The sequence below is a fragment of the Pezoporus occidentalis genome, unplaced genomic scaffold (assembly GCF_034315485.1).
Source record: "Pezoporus occidentalis ecotype Australia unplaced genomic scaffold, CSIRO_AGI_Poc_V1 ctg12, whole genome shotgun sequence".
NCBI classification, from domain to species: domain Eukaryota; kingdom Metazoa; phylum Chordata; class Aves; order Psittaciformes; family Psittacidae; genus Pezoporus; species Pezoporus occidentalis.
In genome coordinates, this window is record NW_026912994.1 from 416,932 (window position 1) to 431,105 (window position 14,174).

General features: G+C 39.1%; 1 protein-coding gene across 1 annotated transcript in view; it reads left to right on the top strand.

Annotated features, from left to right (window-relative positions):
* LOC134157804 (von Willebrand factor D and EGF domain-containing protein-like) overlaps positions 1–14,174 on the top strand; it is a 199,922-nt gene that overhangs the window by 19,727 nt on the left and 166,021 nt on the right.

A 14,174-nucleotide genomic window follows, 5' to 3' on the forward strand; every position in this document is an offset into this window, starting at 1 on the left:
TGACAAGACAAATTGCTGAAGAGAGGAAGCATCATCATTCTGTTTTACTGATGGGACGGAGTCGTGAAGTGGCTCAAGGTCATGCAGAAAATGTTTTGATGGAGCTGAGATCTGTACCGAGACCTCATGGCTCACAATCCAGACCCAGTAACTACAGTGCAACTCATAACTGGAACAAAAGCCAATATAGTAAATAGGAGTGTAATAAAAATGCTGAGTCTTTCTCCATCTTCCCTGTAAACTCTGAAGTCAAATGAATACACACACAGACACACGTGGATACAAGGTATTGCTGGTGGGATTTAGACTACTTGTATTTTAGTTGAGCAATACTTGAAATCTCACACTTTGGTTTCAATCAGGTAAGGATCCATTCACTTCCAAAATGTTACACCTTCTTTATCATAAAAATGTAGGTGAAGAGAAGAAGGAAAAGTCTATCCTGCACTAACCTCACTAAGGACAGAATTTTGTTTCTGTTAGCTACTTCTTCCTAGACCACTTCTGTACCCTAATAAAATGTTTGTGGCTTTGGAAATGGCTCTTTCATGACAATATATTCCTCCCCCCCTTCTTTTTTTTTTTTTTCTGTGACATAGGCTTGCTGCTTCAAAAGGCTGAGAATACTGTGAGAAGTACCATTTTGTTAAGTTTTCACTGATTTATACTGTACCTCTTTGAAAAGTTGGGAAAATTTCTCAAGGCAGCCAGATTATTGGTTTGTCTGATTTTATCTACAAATCTGTTTCCTTGGACGGTTGCAGGTTTGTTCTGACTTTTTGACTACTTTCTTCCTGGATGAGGCAATCTTCTTGTCCTCTCACAGATGGAGGTTTAGCGTTGTACATTGCTGATGCCCAATCCACAACAAGAATGGATATTGTCTTTAATGCTTGGTTGGCAGGATATACTGCTCATTTCATGATTTTTAAGTTTTCTTCAAAGTAATGTACTTTTCCTTCAGTTATGACATTTATTAATTTCATTGTGGCATCTACACTATGTGTTTTGACCTCAGTAGAAATGCTGCTGGGACAAGACCAGAGGAGTGCCTCGAGGATGATCAAGGGGCTGGAACAGCTCCTGTATGAAGATAGGTTGAGAAAGTTGGGGCTGTTTACCCTGGAGAAGATAAGGCTGCGTGGTGACCTCATAGCAGCCTTCCAGTATCTGGAGGGGGCCTATAGGGACACTGGGGATGGACTATTCATTAGGGACTGTAGTGACAGGACAAGGGGTAATGGGTTTAAACTTAAACAGGGAAAGTTTAGATTGGATATAAAGAGGAAGTTCTTTACTGTGAGGATGGTGAGGCACTGGAACAGGCTACCCAGAAAAGTGGTGAGCGCTCCATCCCTGGCAGTGTTCAGGGCCAGGTTGGACAGAGCCTTGGGCTTGGTCTAGGGAGAGGCATCCCTGCCCATGGCAGGGGGGTTGGAACTTGGTGATCTTAAGGTCCTTTCCAGCCCAAACCATTCTATGATTCTATAAATCTGAAAAAAATGGATTAGTTTGAAGAATATTTTTTCATCTGATTTTGAAACACCAGTAAACCCGTGTGTTAGCGCGTGCAGTTGTTTGTACAGCTTTTCTGGAAAGAGTTTGGTGTGTTAAGCTCTTAGATTTACTTAATGAATATATGTACTCATTTGTTTCTTTCTGGCACATATTATTTTGATTATTCTGACATCTATTACTTTGATTGCTGTGTTCATACTGCATGGCATCCACAGGGAGCTGCAAGGGAATAGTCTACATATTGAAAGAAAAAAATTGATTGCCTAATATAGTTGAAGGGTTGTAGTAGTATGCTCTGCTCATTTTGCTGGTTTTATATTAATTCATCAATTGAGAGCAAGTTTATCTTATTCCCATATTTTGTTCACAAAGCAGCTTCCATGAGCTCGATAGCAATTTATCTGCATACCGCAATAATGTACTGCCTCTCCTGTGGTAGCTGGAGCATTTTACAACTCAACTGTCCCTTGACAGCTTTGTGTGTTGACAATTTCGGTAAATGTTCCCTCATGAAGTATCTTGATAATGCCTCATCAGTTCAGTAGTTATTGCTCTTTCCATAAACTGGTGGATACCCCAACTTTTCCTCCTCCTTATGCTAATAAAAGGCATTCCCCATCTCAGACTCACAGTCTTACTTGCTCTTAATTTTTTAAATGGCTGATTATTTTTAATTTGTCTCAGAAAGAAAAAGTCTATGAAAAGAAATCTAGATGATACAGAGACAAAAGGATTCTCAGAATTTCCTGAATTAATAGCTCTATAATTCATTTAATAGTAAATATGGAGAATGACTTGGGATCTCATCTAGACAACTCCTTCACAGGAAGGATGTCTTATCACCTGATTGCTTCTCATCTCTGTTTAAAGTTGTCTTTTGCTGATGTTTGACTATCATGCAAATTTTTTATCTCATTGATTTTCTCCAGACCTATATGAAACACAGAGGGAAGTAAAACTCAGTCACTAGTATATTTAATAGCTATGTTACTGTTTTGTTATTCATAACTTAATAAATTCTTTAGAATTAGCATTATTAAACCTCACTGCATTAGTCACATGTAATCTGTTGACTGGTCCAGCTGCCAGAACATGCAGATTCACAAACACCTTTCAGAGATTATTTTTAAAACTTTTCTTTTTCCCTTTTCTCCAATTATTTACTTTATAATCAGCTATGGGTATGCTATAAAATTAGTTGACTGTGACTCAGCCTCCCTCAATAAGACAGCATAGATACTTTGATTCACTCAGGCTACCTTATCATCAACTCTGTTCGTTTCTTAATGGGCTGGAGAAAGAAAAGTATAAAAATTCACAGAGCCAGTTGTTCTGTTCTTTTATTAGATGTTGAGATTAGAGCTAGCAACAAAGACATAAACAGGGTGAAATCTAATTAGTTCCTTGTTTCTTTTTTGCAAGAAATACAAGGTAAATGAAGAGGAGGCTATTTCCTACCCCAGTGTACTTGCAACTCATTCTTTAAGTGCTAAAATATGTGGACATTTCATTTTCTGAATATGTATAAAGAATAAAAATAAAGGTAAAAGAAACCTTTCCTACTCCCTGAGCTAGCCCATAATCACCCCAGAAAGTTGTCTTTTTCTCCAACAAAGTCTTGTATGCACCGGTGGGACTCAGCCACCCACACCCTATAACATTCCTGAAGTATTTGGGCTTCTTCTCTCCTATAATGTCCTTTAAAAGCCTCACTCATAATTGTTGAATATAGAAATCGTCTAGTTTCAAGCAATGTTCAGTCCTTTGCCTGGACTAATCATACCATTAGATCCTGTAAAAGAAATCTGTAGTAAACCACTGTGAACAATTACACTGGGAATGCTGGAGTAGCTCATAGCATTCCCAGTCTGGAGCAAAGATGCATTTTGTTCAACCTCCACTCCCTGAGTGGGGGTACCTGTGCAGGAACATGACCTGTCCTACCTGGTGTGTCAGCACATGCTGAAACAGCAACAGGCAGGACTCACTTGTGCCTGCCCAGTGCTTACCTCCTAGCACAGCACCAGTGTAATCCTGCCCACTGCAACACACCTCATAGGAGTGAATATCTGGTGTATCCTTAAGTTATCACAGTCAAAGACAAGTGCCACATGGGAGCACCAGTGCTCAGATGTGGAGGGCTGAAGTTTGACTTAATCCCTGTCCCTAGAGTATGCTTTTTTGTGAGGACATTAGTCTTAAAGATACTAATGTACTTCAGGATAGCTGGATTTGAGTTGTAGACTATGATCCCAGCACAAGCTACACATCTCCCAGAGGAATTTTATAACTATTTTCTCCTCTTGACATGATTGCTGCCTTGCAGTACAAATAACTCTGACATAAATCATAAATCTACTACCACCCCCCTTTGCTTTGCTTATTCTTTCTATATTTTCTCAACTGATATCTTAGTCATGAAAATCAGCCACAGTTTTCCTGCTGCTTCATAATGTCTGTCATCCACTAACATCTCTTGTTCTGTTTGCTATTACCTATAGTCTGCACAGGTGTGTAGACACTTTCTCTTATTAATACACTCCTGATAATACTATCCATCTGCTGTTTCAAAGCAATTTCATCTTTTCTCTTAGGTCTGAGCTTGCAGATTGCCTCCTGAGAATACCAAGCATCCTCTATGTGCCAGCAGGATGCGAGGGGACATGATGAGCTGTGCCTTGTCAGCCTTGTGCCGCAACCAATGAACCCTGGCACAGAAGTATTCACATGGCCAAAAAACTGTGCTGGAAGGATCTTCTTTACCACTCAGAAAGGCTGGTGGCAGAGACGCTAAATAGTACTTGTATGTACAATGACTAGCTGGAAAACAAGCTGTCTCTGAAAGTCTGGTTTTTGCAGCGGTATTGGATTTTGGTTTTTTAAGACCTCTAATGCAGACAACTTTATTCTGGCTTCTTTAAATCAGGTTTGCTGAGAAATCCTTCCTTGGTAGTGAAGCACAGGCTTTCTGAAAGACCCTTTTGTAAGGTTCTCAGATTTAAAACCTTACAGCTGGTCAGCACACGGGGACAAGGTATGCCTTTGGCAACCTTAACATACATTAATACTGATGTTGCTTTCAATGGGGCTAAATTGATGATAACGCTAAAGCATTACAATCCTGTAAAAGGTAGCACAGGTGGCCATATGTGTACATAAGCATAGGAAACATCATTTTGGCCTCCACTGTTATCACTGGTTCATGTAATCATTGCTAAAATTAGTGCTTCAGAAATGTTTCAAGAAAAAATATGATTGTCACAAAAAATACACCATACAAATCCATCCATTAAGTGGGATTTTTGCCTTTGAACTCCCTCAGGGGCTCACTGCTGTTATAGCCCAACTCCGCACTGTGATTATCTGCATAACAGTTTATAGACTATACAACTTCCCAAAAATAGCCTACTTCAGGTTGAGTAACTGCTGTTGATCCACACGGGAAGGTGTTTTCCTGTCTGATTGCTTTAACAATTGAAAACAATTAAAAATTTACTTACCCACTGAGACAGAACCAGGAAAACTCCAAAGTGCTAAATGATAGCCTGATATTTTGTTAATCACTTCTGACACGAAAGATGTTGTGTTTTAGGATAGAGAAGCTTGATCAATCTCTTCTGTCACAGACAAATGCCCTCAGAACTAGTCTATTGATTATACTGGAGAGAATATCTTTAGATCTCTTCTTCAAACTGTTTCACTTTCTATAGTAATTAAATACATCTTGGAATAAGTGTCCCAGTGTCAGTCTCACATGTGTTCATCTACTGTACAGGTGTAAATAACAGTGATGGACAGCAAGTTCATTCATTCTATGGCATAACATATATTTACTATTTATAAAAATATAAAAACAAAGCAATTTCAGTATAGAGTTAGACAGGTAGATAGACTGATCATTCAATTCATCAATACATGGGAGCTTTTTTGTTCAAAACCATATGCCCAAGTGCATAAGCCTCCAGATGCCTCCCTTCCTAAGGTGAAACCTGCACCAAAAAAAGGACAGGTCTTCTCCAAACTTGTACATTTCCATAAAAAATTCACTAACAGCTTTTAAAATAATAAACACTTTAACTTCTTGAACAGTTCTAACCCAAGCATATATTTTTTAGAAGAATGAACAGGCTGAATAAAAGGGGCAGTAAATTTTGATATTAGTAATTACACTTGTTTGGAGTCCTCAACAGTGCAGAAAGGAGTGATTTATGTTCATTTGTGCTTAGGAAGCAATGTTCTAACACACTGATTTTCAACCTTATTTTTAATCAAAGGTCCTTTTCAGTAAAAATAAAGCCACTGAGTAACCTGTATCCCTATTGTTTTATGCTTAAGAGAGGGCATATTTTGCATAAAGAAAACAAGTGAAGTGAACTTTACAAAAGTAAAAATTTTACTGAAGAGAAAGAAGTCCTTAATTTGAGAGGGTCTGATGAGGGCCTTGGAGCCTGGACAGCAGGTACTCACTGGCACAGAGCAGAAATCTAAATAGAGATATATTTGAATAAATTCTGCATGAAGGCCTGAGGGCAGTTGCACTACTTGTACATGAACTGAAATTTGGCATGTTAAGAGCCCTCATAGTTTAAATAGTATTTTAGCCTATAAGATATTTAGATATTAGATTTTTAGGCTAAGAAAGTTGGGGCTGTTTACCCTGGAGAAGAGAAGGCTGTGTGGAGACCTCATAGCAGCCTTCCAGTATCTGAAGGGGGCCTATAGAGGTACTGGGAATGGACTATTCATTAGGGACTGTAGTGATAGGACAAGGGGTAATGAGTTTAAACTTAAACAGGGGAAGTTTAGATTGGATATAAGGAGGAAGTTCTTTACTGTGAGGGTGGTGAGGCACTGGAATGGGTTGCCCAGGGAGGCTGTGAATGCTCCATCCCTGGTGGTGTTCAAGACCAGGTTGGACGAAGCCTTGGGTGGCATGGTTTTGTGTGAGGTGTCCCTGCCCATGGCAGGGGGGTTGGAACTAGATGATCTTAAAGTCCTTTCCAACCCTAACTATTCTATGATTCTATGATTCTATATGGCTGGGAAAACCCATTCTCTAATATCAGAGGTTTCAAGGAAGGGGTTAGTGAGACATTTCTCCCACACACACATTCCAGTGCAGGCAGCTGGGGGTGAGAAAAGCTGCTCTGGGTCCTGCTCCATAACAATATCTAATAACTTCTTCACAACCATAAGCTTATTCCTGTTATTTAAAGCCACCTTCATTTCCTAAAATGTTGTCTGGCACTAAAGCATACTATTAAGCTGCTGCCATGTTTTTCCATTGTGATAGAAATTACTGTTCTATATAGTTTGATTTTAAGAGTGCACTCTGGCACTTGGGAAAAAGGCACTATATAAAAGCAAAATCAATACGAAGAATAGTTATATTTCCTGAGCTTTTTCATTAGCTAGAAAATATATACAATCAAGAAGGGAGGGGAAAACAATGTCAGTTTTTCCTAGGCTGAAGTAGGACAAGACAGTGCATGGAAGAATATGCATGAATGTGCCCTGCCAGAAGTTTTAACCATGCAGCTTTTCTGAGTGCAGGCAAATTTCTGCTCTTACTATATCCAAACACTCCTGGAACAACTGGCCTCTCCTGTGACAGGCAACAAGCCACTGGAAAAATACAGAATGAGGTTCCTTGACTTGTTCTCAGTTTTTGTAAAAGTCAGACTGACCATTGGTTGTATATTCACAGGGAAAGTTTGCATTTGGTCAGCATTAAAAATGAACAGAAGAGCAATGAAAAGAAATTCTTCCTGAATACCCACTGAACTCCACCCATGCTTTGTTCTATTCTCCCCAGACATACCAATATATTCTTCTATCTGAGCAGGCTGTCCTTTCAATGATCCCTGGACAAACTTCTCATCACCACATGCAATATTTTTTCTAAGATTTGCAAATAGAGCTGAAGCAAATCCAGAAAAAAGTGTAACCTATATTCCTACAATTAAAAACTTGAAGATATTGCAGTGATTTTTTACCAAAATTGAATCACTGCTGCTTTGTTTAAGCCCAGCTGAAAAATTTAAATTCATACTGCTGTATTAGCTAGTATTCTAACACAGGTTACTAAACCGTTAGGGAAAGCATCTTATTTTAGCTTGGAGTAAAATTTCACATCACAGTGTCTTTTCAGTCTCAGCATGCAATTATGTGAGCAAGAAATTGCACACAAGCCTTTTTTTCTTTCTAAATGTGCCTTCTATAATGGCATTTTCATTAGTAGGAAATACTTGTTGTCTATAGAAAAATAATTTGTCTTGTTTTTTGAAAACTAAATTATCCCCTCTAAAAGATTAGGTGAAAAACACTGTATAATTTTACATGCATTCCAGATTAAATACAAAGTTCTGCTTATTTCTCATGGCCCCTAGTGCTGTATTTTGTGAGAGAGTTCAAGAGTGAACCCAACAAGTTATTTATTTCTGAAACACAGATAAGGCATCTGGAAGGTTTTATCAGTGTGATTTTGCCACTAGCCCGTAATTCAGGGAACTGGGAAATAAAGGCCCAGAAAACTTATCAGCATGTGATTGATCATTTGAAACCCAAGTGAAGCTGAGAAGGAACATATCATCTGGCAGTAACAGCACCAAACAGCAGAAGAGGATTTGTAGGACAGCCACTGCGTAAAATTAGTCTCTTGGAATTAACATACCACTTAACACTATGTGATTACCATCAAGAAGCTTTACATGTATCTTCCCATATTTTCCTTTCTGCTTTACACTCTGGTTTGATATTCACAGAAACTCCCATCATGTTACGGCTTCTCTTAGGGCTCTCAGTGAAGTAAGATAGTGAAGCAAACCAGAATTAGGTTGCAAAACTAGGGGAAAAGTAGCCATTAAGTGGAATTTCATTTTTATTATCATAGATTCCTGGCATACAGATCAAAACTTATTTCAAACCCATTTCATAAGGGTGCATCAGGAAGATGTCACTTTCCCTGCCTGTGCAACCATTATATAATATGACTGCAAGGCGTAGCTTGTTGAACATGTAATTTCATGAGAGAGTGCTCCTTGCTGTGCATACACTGCTGCATTACAGGAAAGGTTTGGATTAAAAAGAATGAGTCTCCAGCTGGCTCTGCCCTGCTTCTGCAATTGTATGGTATGTCTCACACAAATAAGGGACATTTATCTACCCAGTACATTCCTCTTGAGTTAATAATTGTAAGATGAGCTATAGCAAGATGTTTTGATGCTGTTATGCCATCTATCGCTGTCCCAGCACTCTGCTTTCCCCCAGTCCTGTTGGTCTTTTCCTGGGCAGTGGTTGGAGCTTGGGCATTTTGTCTGCCCAAGCACTCTTCTTCCAGAGGGGAGTGGTAGGAAAGCATTCCTTGCTTCATCTCTAATTGTAGCAACAAGGTAGGACTTTACATTTTTAGCAGTCCTTTTGCACATCTCAGTATCCTGCTCAAACTACTGAGTTTATTAGCAAATAAAATGGAAGAGTGCCTCTAATTTCTTAGACAGGGATCTCATGTTATGAGCCCTGTTATAGTGCGTTAAATTCAAAGCTGTTGGTCCTGTCCATTGATTTTCACCGGGAGTAGACCAGTCATACTGTGAGCAGAGCTTGGCTCATTCAGGCTGCCTTCAAAGCCATTTTCATTGAAAAAAAACAAACAACAACATTGAGACCAGCCTCACGTGTGACAGATTCTTTTTACATGATTTTTGCACTGCTTTTTCCAGAACAAACTATTTAAAAGATAGTACGTGCTATCTGAATATTTTGATTGCTAATGTGAGGATATTCTGCTAACAGGCAGGGTACTCAAAAAATGACCAAACACTGGCTATATAACAAGCACAGTTTATTAAACAAGCACTCTAAAGCAAATAAGCACACTAATGCAAATACACACACTAACACGAATCAGGTATATATGTCTTCATATATAGTGAAAAAGTACAATAAAGCAAATCATATATATATATATGTAAGTAAAGCACAGAAGAAAATTAGGAATGCATCAAATCATTAATGCATAGAGAGAGCAGAGGCTAAAAAATGTATCACCAGTCACCAATGAATCATCATCCAGGCCCACACCTCAACCTGGGAAGCCCCACTGCAGCCAGTGCCAGGAGTCTCAGGCAACTGGGAAAGTTCACCACCCACAGGTGAAGCTTTCAGATTGGGCTACAAGAGGGTCTTAGTTTTATACCCATAGAGAAACAACTGGCTTTATGCTAGGTCTGTAATTGTTTACTTGTGGGCCTGTGTAGTTTCTTATGATCTCACTGTTTATGCCGAGAGCATTGGCAAGGCACCCCTGGTGCGGCCAAGTATGAGCGTCATAGAACAGTAGCATACCTACGATTTCCTGCCTCTTTCTGGCACAGTCACAATGAACATGAACATATATACTCTACAGAATACACTTTGACAAAACCCATACTTTGTTATGTCTCTTAGTCATGAGTGGGAATCAACTCTCAGCTAGGTTCCCATCCATTACAGAGAAAAGGCAAGAAAATCTCCTTTTTGTTTTTATAGCATAAAGATTTATCACAGCTTGCTAAATTCTGAAATGATTAAGTCATATTAAAGACATAACTAATACAAATGTTTAATTTCTGGCTTCTGAAGTTTTATACTTGATTCAAAAACACATCTTGATTTTGAACATCATTTTTCTTCACTATAATGCAAATATTGCTCTCCTTCCACAATTGGTCACAGTGAAGTCAATAAAATATGCACAGAAGAAATGCAAGCAGCATTTGGCTCAATATAAATATTGATAATGTATCCACCTAAAAAAAAAATGCTTTTTATCATCATAAGCCTCTCCTGTTTTTTTTATAGTTTTCATTAAGCAAAACAATCCATCGTATTTGAACTTCATGCATGTCCCTGAAACTAACAGTTAGTACAAGTCAATTTTTAATTATATTTTTATAAAATCTACAATGTATTTCCTGATTTTGTAACACATTTTAAACAGCAAGTCATCAATATAAATTATGTAAATCTCAAGTGACCCCAAAGTCATTAATCTGACTGAATTTCACAGTGAAACATAATATAGTAATAACCCACTAGCTCTCTGTTTAACAACACAGAGCAGCAGAGGTGGCTACAGCAGTGATGAACAACGGGAAATAACAGTTTTTTTCTAGATCAGTGTGATTTTTAATCTTTTAAATGAAATAGCTGTTGTGTTTCAAATACCTGTTCCCCTCTCACATTAGAGCCAAAGGAAGATGGGTCCGTTAATCCTGAAAAAAGAGAAAAAAAAGGTTATAATCTATAGCACTGTGCAAAAAGCAATGAACTGCTACTCTGAACTACTGAGCTTTACAGTCACCTGGCTTGTGAACTTGTTTCCATCCTGTTCCTACAGTAAGCCACTTCAAATCCTGTTGCCAGCAGCAGAAAGAAATCTGCCTAGGAGGACTGAGTGCAATAGTTGCCCTTTGGTAGCAGCAGCAGCCTCATGCCAGTTTCCAGCAGTCATTTCTTCTGAAACACAGACTGGGTTGCTTTGGAAGGGATCTTGAAGATCATCTAGTTTCACACCCCACACCCCCCCCCCGCCAGAAGCAGCAACACCTTCCAGTAGATCAGATTGCTCAAAGCCCCATCCAACTTGGCCTTGAACACTGCCAGGGATGGGGCAGCCACAACTTCTGGGCAACCTGTGCAGTGCCTCACAGTGAAGAACTTTTTTTTTTATATCTAATCTAAATCTACCTTTGTCCTGTTTAAAACCATTCCACCTGGTCCTGTTGCTATATGCCCTTGTAAAAAGTCCCTCTCCAGATTTCTTGTAGGCCTCCTTTAGGCACTGGAAGGCTGCTCTAAGTTGTCCGCAGAGCCTTTTCTTCTCCAGGCTGAACAAGCCCAAGTCTCTCAGCCTGTCTTCATCGGAGACGTGCTTCAGCCTTCTGAGCATCTTTGTGGTCCTCCTCTGGATTCCCTTCGGCTGGTCTATGTCCTTCTTGTGTTGTGGGCCCCTAGAAAACCAAAAAGATCTTTTATGCCAAACTCCTTCCCTGTGACTTTTTACTGCTACAGCCCAAAGGCTGCATAACCTCCAGGAAGGTATTTCCCCAACCCATATGAAGCATAAACCCCCTTCTTTCCATCTCTGTTACTGTTCCTTCCCCAGGCAAGCTTGCCTCTCCAGACTCCCTGTTTCTCTCAGTTGAGCCAGTTTGTTTGTGCCTCCTTTAAACCCACTTTTTTTATTTTCCAGCTGTTCTATATTTTGGTGGCCACTTAAGTTCTTTCCAGCTGCTACCTCCTTAGGCAGAGCTGTGCTGGCTCCATCATCATCTGATGGCAGCAGCCTTCTGCCTTCCCTGCATTTCTGTGTGTGGGCATCACCTGTACCCTCGTGGACTTAATACTACTAAAATAGCATCGAAGTATGTAAATCTGAGAAGCTGGCACAGGAACAAATGAGGATGTTTTTTGCTTGTGCACAGGAGAGAGAGTCACAGGATTTAGCTTGTATTCTTCACTAAAAAGAGTACTTCATGTTATTCTTTTAAAAGTAGGATGTGGTTATTGCCTGGCTCTCAGTCTATGTGAACTAACATCATCCAAGTTCATGCAGACCAAAAAGAAGAGAACTATTGTAAGGCAAAATACCCTGGCTGTTAGACCTTTCCAGCTCCTCTTGCTTTCTATGCCTTTTCTTTCACTTTATGAAAGTTTGTGCAGGAGATCAGCAGGTCAGAGGAAACAACTGCAGCATTTTAGGATGTTTGCTAAAACATAGTTGCAGAGTAGAGCCAGACAGCTTAAAAAAGTGAGATTACTTTTTTGCCTTTCCTAGGAGAAAATTTGCTCATACAACGTTGTTTCTTCAGCACTTGAAAAGGTTTCTCTTCCTATTTATGGAGTAAGATATACATTCTGTTCTTCGGTTCATATTTTTTGAACTTCAGATACTTTTTTTCCATATTAAAACATCTCACAGGCAAATGCACATCCTTATTTATACTTCTTATACTAACCCAGTTACATGGTGGCAATAAAATTCCATAATAAGAAATAAGAACTCTCATAGCAGATTCATAAAACCCTCCAAAGAACAGAGAAAGAACAGACCATAAGTCTCATAAATCCAACTTGATTTATTCATAGTAAGAGTCTACAAATCAGACCTTTTTATATTCCAGGATATTTATGATAAGATGATGAATGTAACCCCCCCAACAATAATTGCTGATCAAGTAAGAAAATTGAAATAAGAGTTTTAAAAAGAAAATTATCAAAAAAGTGAAATATTATAAACAATAATGTGGCTTGTAGGCATTTAATCCTATATGCAGTGGGAGCAGTGAGAATAACATTTCAAAACTGTCATAGCTCCGTGATCCCCTGAACCAGAACCTTCCAGCTTTGCTGCTTCAGTAGCTGCAGTAATATGCAGGTATTTTCCCTTCATCAAATATACCCAAATAACCTCTAGGGAAGATTCTATGCGTCATATACATTTTCAGCCTCCAGAAGGCTTTTGAGGGGTTACATCCACAAGAGAAAGGGAGTCATTGGCTAGAGTTGTCAGTCCACCCAGTGTAGTGGGAGGCATCTTTGGTTTTTTGCAGGCCATACCCAGGTTCTGGGAAGAGACACTGGAAAGAGGATTTGGCAAACATCACCGTGCAGAGCTCCTTCAGTTACATTATAAAAGCCCCTCCAATTGACGTATGTCGTTGCTCTTGCTTATCCAAGTCCCTTGTTTATAGAGGCAGCATTCAAATCCACCTTAGAAATAGGTCAAGTCACCTCGATCTTTCAGTAGGTAGAAATTCCCTGTTTTCTACCCCAAATACGTGTATAGATGTAGCTCCTAAAGTGAATGTTCTAACAGCAACCTTCTCCCTTGGCCTACAGAATTCACTTTCCCACTATGTACGTATCAGCAACATGAAAAGCATCCTCAGTCTCCCTTTTGCTAGGCTAAGCAAATTAATTTTAATGTCTACTTAAACAGCAAGCTCTTCATTCTGCTGATTATCCTAACAGCCATTCCCTCTGCTTGCACAAAACTGAACATATATACAGTGATCCAAATGAGCTCTATGCAGTGGTGTTAATTTAACTGTTGCTCTACTGTAGTGTCACCACCAAAAGCAGCTTTTCACATTACAGTGGAATCAGTACCTTGTGATCAGATGGTATATCCTTCCTTTATTAACACAGTTCTGTTACTAATTCTTACACTTGCTAATGTACTGCTTTGCCCTGGAAGCATTCAAGTCTCATTTGTATGTGAACAGGACTTAAAAGGGCTTTTGGAGATAATTCTAGATAACAGTATGTTAGACTTGTGCATACTCAATTCAATAGCACTTTTTAGAGAAAGGAGGAAAAAGAATGTCTAGCAACAAAGGAAATTCTGTGAATCAGCTAGAAAGGTAAAAAGCAAGAATCCAGTAAATATCAGTCTTTTCAGATAATCGCTTTCACTATTCAGCTATTCTTCACCAGTTCCTTATCTAAAGCCTCTGTGGCACACATTGATGAGAGAGAATTCAACCCATATAGACTCATAGGAGAAAGTGATGTACACTCTAGACCCACTTTTCAGTTGCTTAACAGTTATGAATGCTTTTCTTTTTTTTTTTTTTTTATCATCTAGATTAGAAATCAAGCAAACAGGACTT